Source organism: Coturnix japonica, chromosome 5 (genome assembly GCF_054131305.1).
Source record: "Coturnix japonica strain WE chromosome 5, WE-NBRP24, whole genome shotgun sequence".
In the NCBI taxonomy this organism is placed as follows: Eukaryota; Metazoa; Chordata; class Aves; order Galliformes; family Phasianidae; genus Coturnix; species Coturnix japonica.
This window is the reverse complement of record NC_140667.1, coordinates 45,197,983-45,208,195: the sequence shown is the minus strand read 5'-3', so window position 1 is coordinate 45,208,195 and position 10,213 is coordinate 45,197,983. Positions and strand designations below refer to the sequence as shown.

The 10,213-nt window shown below is 37.2% G+C and overlaps 1 pseudogene; it reads right to left on the bottom strand.

The window, feature by feature from the left end:
* Positions 1–9,189: 9,189 nt before the first annotated feature.
* Positions 9,190–9,289, bottom strand: LOC116653569 (U6 spliceosomal RNA; annotated as a pseudogene).
* Positions 9,290–10,213: the final 924 nt, after the last annotated feature.

The following is a 10,213-nucleotide window of genomic DNA, read 5'->3' as shown; positions in this document are numbered from 1 at the left end:
ATTGAAGAGGACAGGCCCCAGCACTGATCCCTGCGGAACACCACTCGTGACTTATTGCCAGCTGGATTTAACTCCATTCATCACCACTCTCTGGGCCTGGCCCTCCAGCCAGTTCCTTACCCAGCCAAGACTGTACCTGTCCAAGCCAAGAGCTGCCAACAACATGTGAGATTTCTGCAACAGTCCAAGCTGAATCTGTAGCTTCAATATAGTTTTTCTTGGAAGTTATTACATAACAGCTTGAAAAATATTCACTTGGAATTCTTAATTAATTTACTCTCAGGAGCTGTATATCACATATCCGCATATCCACATGCACTGTTAGGAGAATTGACCAAAGCCAGCAAATTCATGCTGAATATTGGGAAAACATTTGGAAAAGTCACTGCTGAATTGGTTAATAAATGAATTAAAAGAGAAAAGTTGGAATATATTTGCTCTTCATATAAAAAAACTGACTGTGTCCAATCAAAGATCACGATTTAAATACTGAAATTAAATCCAGCTGTTATCATGATCATTCTTTCCTGCGCCAGATGCATAAATTTTAACTGTTTTCATCATCCTGGGACACAAAGTAGTATATTGCAACTCTTCATCTCATTTTATTTATCACGATCAGAATTGCTATATTTAACTGCTAATACTTCCCATTGGAGGGCTGAGTGAAGCTTATCCTACTATTCGCATGTTAGGTTGGACTGAGTACAGCTGAGTAGTAGAGAAAGTTCATTTAGCAACGAATACATGTGCCTTTTTATTAGATTATATTTTTCTGACTACAGTTCATGGTGTTATACAGTTACTAGATTTATTTTAGAAAAATATTTCTACATTTATCCACTAAAATTCTACTTTTCATTTACTGCGGCTTGTCATAGCACGTTCCTTTCTGCCTTTTCATTTTTATTTTTAATGCAGAAGCCTGGTCTTAAAGGTGGTTGTTAAGAACACCAATGCCATTTCCATTAGAATATTTCAGATCCCACAGCTGCATTAAGTCAATGAAGCAGTCTGTCTTGTCTTAGTCAATTTTGATGTAATCAAGAACTGTTCTCTAACATACTAGTCTGCACTTGTACTTCTATCATGGCAACATTATGACTTCTTCCCCTTGAAATAGTGCATATGCTACTATGCACCAAGGAACATCTGAAAAAAGCAGCCAAAGGCCAATATCCACTGCCAGTTATGCTACTGTAAATCTGGAATTAACTCAACTGACTTCAATACACCAGTTTTACACCAAAGTTCCTGAAAGCAGAATCTGATATATATACAGAGTTCTGACTGGACACAAGATCTTTCCAACAAAGTCTTTTCTCAGTGTTTATATTACAGAAAAATGAAAATATAACCTCACATTATATATATATATAAAGGAATAAATCTAGTGCACTTACTCATAAATGGGTAAGTTCCCTTTAGTAAGTACCTGCTTGAGAAACTCCAAAACAGCTGAAGCCCTTCCCTTCCCTTCCCTTCCCTTCCCTTCCCTTCCCTTCCCTTCCCTTCCCTTCCCTTCCCTTCCCTTCCCTTCCCTTCCCTTCCCTTCCCTTCCCTTCCCTTCCCTTCCCTTCCCTTCCCTTCACTTCACTTCCTTTTCCTTCCCTTCCCTTCCGTCTCTGTTTTTTGGATCTTTTCCTTCTTTTTAGAATAAAACAGGGTAGTGCATGGACACTGTCAGCATCTAACAGTCGAAAACACTTTCTTCAGGGCTTCCATGAGGTTCGTGTCTCTGTATAAACTTAAAATTCTTGTTCAGATCTTCATCTCTATTTTGAAAGACTTTATGATATCTATGGAGCATAAGAGACTGAGAAAAGTCTAGGAAGGCATAGGGTAAATCTTCAGCTGTGATTCTTAAACTTCTCACTGAGCTACCACCCACCACAGACGTACCTAGAATTCAGTGACCTTGAGGCATTCTGATGCACCTTTGAGGTTACAACCCAACAGATGTTACCTAGGGAAGATCACAGATATTCAGTGACTCTCTGACTCTTTACTATTACCCAAATGTCAGCAAGTATCAGATTGTCTTACTTTAAAATATTCCAGGTTCTTCACTGAACTTAACATTTATTTATTTATTTATTTGTGCGTATATTGAAAGGTTTGCTGGATAAGAATAAATATATAGCTAATAAACTGCAACCCAAGCAAATGTGTATTTCTAACACAACAAATTTTCCTTCCACTGAGTGATTTTTCTTCAAAACATTCTGCCTTTGCTCTCCCTAATAAAGTCTTGTCATCCTGTACAGGAATAATCAGACTGTCAAAAAACTAAAGTTCTTTGAAGAGTTCGTACTGTGATTTTGTTTTCTAGGCTTATGCGATACATTTCCATCAGAAAACTTTATCTGGAAAACCAAAACTGTAACATTATTTTATTCAGACCTGACACTGCATCTTGTAAAATACAGTTTGTGGTGAAAATGGTTTCCAGCATCTATTGGTAAGTGGAGAATGTCAGGAAAAATCACACTTCAGGTCATAGTTGATTGCCACAGTGTAATCAGTGAGCTGAAAGCCATGCCTTCAGTTATATACGTGACAAACCAATGAAACCCGAAGCTGAGGAGAAAGCTCAAATTTCAATGGGGTAATGAAAAATTTGCTCTCTACTTCTGTCCTATAATTTACATGCGCTTTATCTGGTCACTAATTTGAGTTATTTTATATATTTACTTCTTTAAATAATAAAAATATATACCAGTCATTAATTTTAACTTTTCTCATAATCTATGCATCATACAAAGAGTTTACTGGATATAGACATATTTAAACATATCAATAGTGTTACTCATGAAGTAGTACTAATTGTTAAGGCCTTTATGTCTGAACAGATTAACTCATTGGAGAAGTATTTATGTCCAAAGATCACAGAGAACAGCCATTAAACTGCCCAGAGGAACTCTGCTCATACCTGTAGGCATTCTGCCTGGTGTAAGGGAGGATGGGAGTAACAGAGAAAGATGCAGGCGGTGGTTGCAAGACCTGACACTGCAATTCTAGAAGTTTTGCTAAAACTTATCTAAGAAAGTAATACTGTTTAAATTCTGGCAGTTTTATAAGGAGTTCACAGTTGTGGTAGCCAAAGAGATAAAGTGATAGCCTATTAAACTGTCACACCCTTTTCTGCCCATTGGCTGCATGCTCTATATACTATGGAGATGCACAGTTGTGCTTGCAATTACTGCTGCAAAATCTTGAGATACCTCCTTGCTTTCTTTGTGCATCTGTTTTTATACACATGAGACCATTAAATATTTCTCAATTTCAAAATGTTTACACTTTGTTTGTGACTACCCATCATGTAGTTTGATATCTACAGAGAAAGACTGTTAAAATATTACATGCCTGTGTAATCAGGAAACAGAATCCTACATGAACCATGAAAGTAAGTTTCCAGCATGTCTACCAGGAAATTGCTTGTATGTCACTGGATTTATGTTCTCGTGAAGACAATCAGATAAGACCTCAGATTAGATCCTCAAACATAGGGTAAAGTAATATCATACTTTGCAACAGTAAAACTGATTAAATATGAAACTCATTTTTTAAAAAATACTCCTTGCTCTCTGTACACTGAGTATCTGCTAATATTAGAACCATAAAACAGAATGAGAGAACAATTTTTGGTCAGAAGGGATCTTGAGAGTTCACCCAGCCTGACCCCTGCTCAAAGCAAGGCTAACTGGTAGGCTATGAGGCCAGTCTTGTATAAGGTCATCAGTATCCCAAGCTTAATTGTATATACTTGGGGGGTACTCTTTGATTCAATATTATTTTTGTCCTCTGAGATTTTTGAAACCTGTCACTACCATTTCCAGAACCAAAACCAAAACAAAAGTGTCTTTTGAATGATTTTATATTACCTAAGCATTAGGAAAAGCAAGGCAGGTAGGCAGAAAGGCAAAAAAGAAAGCAGCAAGGAAGGAGAGAAGGATAGATAAACTTTAGGTACAAACTATAAAATTTTAAAGTTTCTGGTATTTTTTGCATTTTCTCAAATATGCATTTGCCAAATGATCATTACCTTCAGTTAGAGACCAGTACAAAAATCAACAATCAATCAAAATCTTAATTTTATCCTCAAGAAAGCTTGCAGATTTGATTCTCACACAAATTGAAGTTATAATCTTCAGTTCCATTTTGAATTGTTGGAAAAGGACCATTGACTAAGAGAACTTTTCAGCAGTCTTTAGTACTCAAATTCTCGCACAGAAAAGGGTTAATTGCCTATTATATAAAGTTTTTGAAAGGATGCCATTCTTCTGTGTCAAATTCTATTTTCATTGTACTCAACCTATTTTAATGACACAGAACTGGACAAATGGGGAAAAACACCCATGGCACAATTTCTGTCAATGAATATTTCAGCAGGTGCCTCTTGGCTAAAAGTCTAGATAAAAGCCTTGCTCCAGGCAAATTAGGAGTAGAAAAAAAAGACTTCCAAGTACTGAGATCTTATGACAAAACAAAAAAACAAACAAACAAACAAACAAAAAAACCAGGCATAGAACCCTAGAAATGATCCTTTTGCTTGAAAATCTAGAGATCACAGGAAGAGGCAAATACACTGGCTTCTCCCTTGTTTTGTATGTCTGTCTTTTCAAGCAGAAGTTTCCACCTAGGACAAATGTTTGGTCTCATCTTTCCTTTTAATTGTTTAGTTGTGGCTGTTAACAACACAATTAAAGCTTAAGCAAGTGATAGGACTCACTGTAAATGTAGGGTTTGGCTTGTATTTTTTAACTAGTCTGAGTAGGTTTACTCAGGAGACAATGGGAAGGACTGTGTTGTTACCACACATTGACATGATAAAATAAATCCTGATCAGAACTGGGCTTAAAGCCTGTAAACATATAAACCAGGGCAGCCTTTCTTCTCTGGGGTATGTTTCAAACCCTGGCTTTGAGGGGTTTCTGAGTACTGCAGAAAAGCACAAAGGTGGGATCAGAATGGGGATAGTAAAATGAGAGCTGGAGCAGAGAAAGAAGAGCTAAAAAGAACATGAGTTATATATAAGATAGCAGTGGGGATCTCAGGGAAGACAAAAAGGAAAGGCACAGAAAAGTGGCAGCACCATAGGAACTGTGGGGTAGAGCACAGTGAAGTTGGAGAAGTTTAGGTGTGCAGTTACAACTTTTAAATAAAACAAAAAAAAATCCTCAGTTCTCAACTTTTGGACTCCCCTAGGCTTGCAAATGCTCTGTAACTATCTTCCCTCGCAGTACAGGCTGAATCTTTGAAAGCCATGTTAAAATACGCATCCCTCAGGAGGGTGAGCATATACTACACCCCAACTGTGCTTCAGCTCTACCAACACAGCATCACCTGTGTTCCTCTTGCCACTTTATGTACAGCCATTAATTCTTCCTACTGATTTCAAACATGCCTCCATTAATAAAAGTATAAATTCAAGAAATGTAGTGAACAAGATTAGCTGAAATTTTGAGTCTCTTGGCAGACTGCAAACATGCAAAAGGAGATGTCTACTGTAATTTGCAGGGAACACAAGAAAAAGAAGTTTTTTGTTTTTTTAATCTCTTTTTCTTGCCCTTTTTTGTTTAATCTCCCGTTAGGGTTTCTCTTTCCATTGATCATTTTCCTTTCCACAAAGATTTCCCCAGATATACTCCATCTTGCTTCTATTTTTGGTAGTTTGGTATTAGTTTGGTATTTTCCTTCCAGCTCTTTTTTTTTTTTTTTTTTTTAAATAATTCTAATATTTTATTTCAATAAAAAAGATTCCTTGAGGAATTATATTTTTTTCTAAACTCTGTCACAACACAGCAAAAAAAAAATATTTAATTTTCAGCAACCAAAATCTCAGTTGCTTGTTTTTTTTGAAACATGTCAGCAAACAAGAATTCCCCCAAATGACAAATTTACCTATGAAAATTGTTGTTCTGTCAAAAACATCATTATCTCAAGGAAAAGATATTTGAGTGTGACATCTTCAACCACTCTACAAAATACACTTTCCACATCTCCATAGCTTGGGGTTCTTTCTCTTGATATAATCTTCTACAACACCCTTGGTATTCTCTGCATTTTGTCACCTTCTTCTGTTGTCCTTGTATCTGCTACTTTCCTTTCTGTGCCATCCTCTCTGCTCTGATCTGCCAATCTGCAATGGAGTTGAGTGGAAATGGCTGTCTGAAAAAGAGAAGGGTCATGTATGCTTGTTTGATTCCAGGGAGTATATGCCTATTTTCCTCTATTCTGTATTAACTATGTGTTATCAAAGTCAAAAGCTGCAAATAAACAATGTCCACTGAAACCTGTCAACAGGGTTTCAAGTCTTAAAGAATAAGTCTGGATTACAGAGGTTGTATTATAGGAAGTAGAATCACCTTTAAAGGAAATTTAATATTTACCAATTTAATTTTTACTAAATGAAATTGATTTCATTTAGATGGAATTTGAACACTGCATAGCTGCAAGAGCAGCCCTCAATGTTTTAACATTCTTTTCAATGAAATATTACTAGGAGATAGATCCTAAAAGAAAAAAACAGAGTAGTTGCTTTTAGATTTTAATTTGCTGACAATGCTATTATTGCTATTTCACAAATAACTGAAGCGTCAATTCACCAATCCAAGCTAAAGAATGTCCACGTTGGATTCCTCAGTGTTCTTCTACTAAGCCTTCACACAAGTGAAACATTAAATCTCCAGCAGTATGGAAAACAACTGATGGTTGTACATGAGCATTATTTTCTGTTAATGCTTCTATCATAAATGGCCCCAAAATGCATGAAGAAAATGTAATATGGAACAAAATAAACTTTGCTGAATTGTAGCCGGTTTCAAGACTAGGGATTTTGTAGGTATTACTTTCTCAGAATTTATTTTGTTTATAATCAGAATATATATGCTTAGTAAGAGGCCTGACCTTCAACAAGAGTCTTGTTAACTTCAGTACAACTACTAATGCAAGAATGAAGTTAAATAACTCTGTGTTTGACAGGTATCATTTGAAACCCACCCATGCTGCTGACAGAATACAGACTGTAGTACTATGATGAAAACTGCAGTCATTCCTTACAGCCTTATGCCAACCAAGCCACTCTCATGTCACCACCACCAGTGGATATCTTCCAATTACTCTCTTATTTATTCTTATGATCAAACAGAAACACAGGGGTTATTACAAGAAAATCAAGTCAATCTGATGTGTTATGATATTCAGAAAGCATTCTCATTAGAGCAGTTTTGGTGTCATATCCCCACCGGGGCGTATTCTTTGACCCATCTGAAAGCCACCAGCCATGGGTAGTGAAACACTTTTCTAAGAGACATGTTCTCCATTCATATCCCCAAAACCATATGCTTCACTATATCAACAAATTGCTTATGGTGGAACTGAATGTACATGGGTCACTCCAGCAGCAATGCTTCTTATTTATTTCCACAGAAACTACAACAGATACAAACATTACAATAACAATGATAGAACAAGTTCTCAGCTACAAAACAGTGGTTTGCATTATAGTCACCACCATTACCTGTGCATTTTCATCAGCATGAACAATTGTTATGTTGTGCTCATAAAAATCTGTATGGCAATCTGGAACTTTGCTTGTCTTTTGCATCTCTGTCACCACTGCTGAAATGCACCACCCACCACCTCACTGTGCTCACAGCCACTGTATGCTTTCCAGAAATGTTTAGCAAATGTTGATGAATGGACAAATTCAATGACACTCCACTGTTTCATACACACTTCAATATCAGATGCCACCTTGTCAGACTGTCCCTCTCCTGTCACCTGTCATATGGCAACAAAATGTAATGGGTCACTGGTGAGTAGATTCACCCTCCACTGCAGTACCACCAATATCTCCCTCTGATATTGTGGGCCAACATTATAAAATAGGAGGCATTTCTTTTGGAGCAGATATTACAGGACTTATGTCAGAATAGCTTTACAATTTAACTGTAAAGCCATTAAAATCCCTTGAAAACAGTAAGAGTTAAGTACTAATCTTGGAAAAGATACAGTTGTGACTCCTACAAGATATTTATTTAGTAAATCTGTTTTAATCGGAAACTGAGCTATGTTGTCTTCCAGTGTGCTAAACTGCCTTGACAGATCAGGGGTTAAAAGCTCTACCTTTTGCTGTCAGGCCTCCCTGCAGATGCTGTTGGGACTACAGCACAGAGAACTGTTGCTTTCTTTTCTGTTCTATTCCGTCTGCCTGGAATGGGGCATGTAGCCTAATTGGAGAGCAAACCTTCTGCAAGGAGGGTGTTAACGAGCCTAATTGCCAGCACCAGGCAGGATTAGCTACAGTGTGAGCTGGTATAAACCAGAAGTGGAGGGAGGAAAGAAGTAGGTGGAAATGTTGAAGGCTTAAGTGGAGCTAGTAAGGCTGTTTCTCAACTAATTTTTTTTTTTTTTTTTTTTTTGGTTAATATTTCCTCTATCAGGATTGCAAGCTGAGTAGCACTGTGTTCATGGGAAGTGGACAGCCTTAGCTGAGAAGCCAAGCTTTGCTATAAGATGTTTGATGGTCTGAAGAAAGCCTGATCTTTATTTTGTCAGGCATCTGGCAAGTACTTGACCTGAAACCCCACTGTCCCACTCACTTTCCTAACGTGAATCTGCAACAGAAACTATAACTGACAACTAATAGTACTGGTATTGAAGAAGCCTACTGAGGAGAAATTTCATTAATGCTTTTTCATTATATCTTCCCCTAGCATACTAATTACACAAATCAGCCTTTGCTTGGTGCTGAGTGGTGAAATGCATGACATAACTGCTTTCCATCTTACTTCCTATATCTCGTATTTAGGAACAGAACACTTCAGTGTTGTATAGATGGAATATTCTTTCCTTAAACAAAATTGCATGGAATTTAAAGTGTTATTTACCACATCTGTTAAGTGACAAAATGGGTATGACTCTAGCATAATGTATCTAAACAGCGTATAGCTAATCACACCCATGAGGATAGAACAGCTCCAGCATTTCTGCTTGATGGAGAAGCCCACACAGATGTGGCATGCATTTTGCTACAGCTTGTCCCAAACTGTGGGTTAGGCAAGGACACTTCCTAGGTTCTTATTAGAATCATTTAAATTGGAGAAGGCCATTAAGTACGACTATCAACCTGACCTACTGAGTCCCACTGATAAATCATGCCCCTCACTGCTACTTCATGGAATCAAGAACATGGAATGCTGCAAGAATTTGCTTTTCATCCTCACTTAGGGACAGTGCTAACTTCTGTATCATTCCACATTGGGTATATATGCTGTAGAAGCAGTGCTTCTTGCTTTGACCATCTTGGTGCAAACAACAGATGACATTAGCTATGATTCTACCTTCATTCAGCCATCATAATTAGGTGATTGTATTTGTTTACCCTGAAAAACCAAACTGCACATTTTGCTTGTCCTTTTTCCTGCCCTCTTTTAGTCCAAATCAGGTTGCTTGAGCTTTGGCAAATGTGTTTTCCCATGTACAGTGAACTAAAGTAAAGAGGGAAGCAGTCTAGGATAATGCTTAGCAAGGCAGCTATAGGAGGATACCTCATCCCTTTGCTACACCATGAAAAGTTGTGTTGGTCACTTCTAGACGGATCACACAGAGAAAGGAGAGGAAGGCTATACATACAACAGGAGGTATTGCTCAAACAACTTTTCATTATCTCCCCAGTAGGAAAAAAGATGACAGGGTGATTTTGACTCAGGGGTTGCTACTTGGGACCTCACTGGCTTAAGTTTTTTCTTCTTTGGTGCTAATTGTTTTCAGACAATCATTCTGTTGTTCCTACTTTACTAAAATCAACACCATAGAACGTGTCTTTTTGTTCTTTTTTTCTTTTTTAATCTTGTTATATTGTTCTCCAGTACCTATTCCAACTAAAATTGCACAAGGATATTTCAGCGCTCTTGGACAATGACCATCAGAATTCAGCACAGTGTGTCAAACTGTATGTTTCTCAAAGGTGCTGAGATCTCATGAAAAATTAAAAACCTAAATACTTTCATAGTTGTGTTGTTTGTATTTATCTTGGTATAACACCAAAACTGTACAAACAGGCCTCTCAGAGAGATTCAGATTAGCATGGTTCTGTTTATATTTAATATATTAATTGTCAGAAGTTATTGTCAGGAAAAGCAGAGTAATTTTGATCAACTGATCAGTGTTTAGCGTTACCAGCAGGGAATGAGAAATATTCATAGAA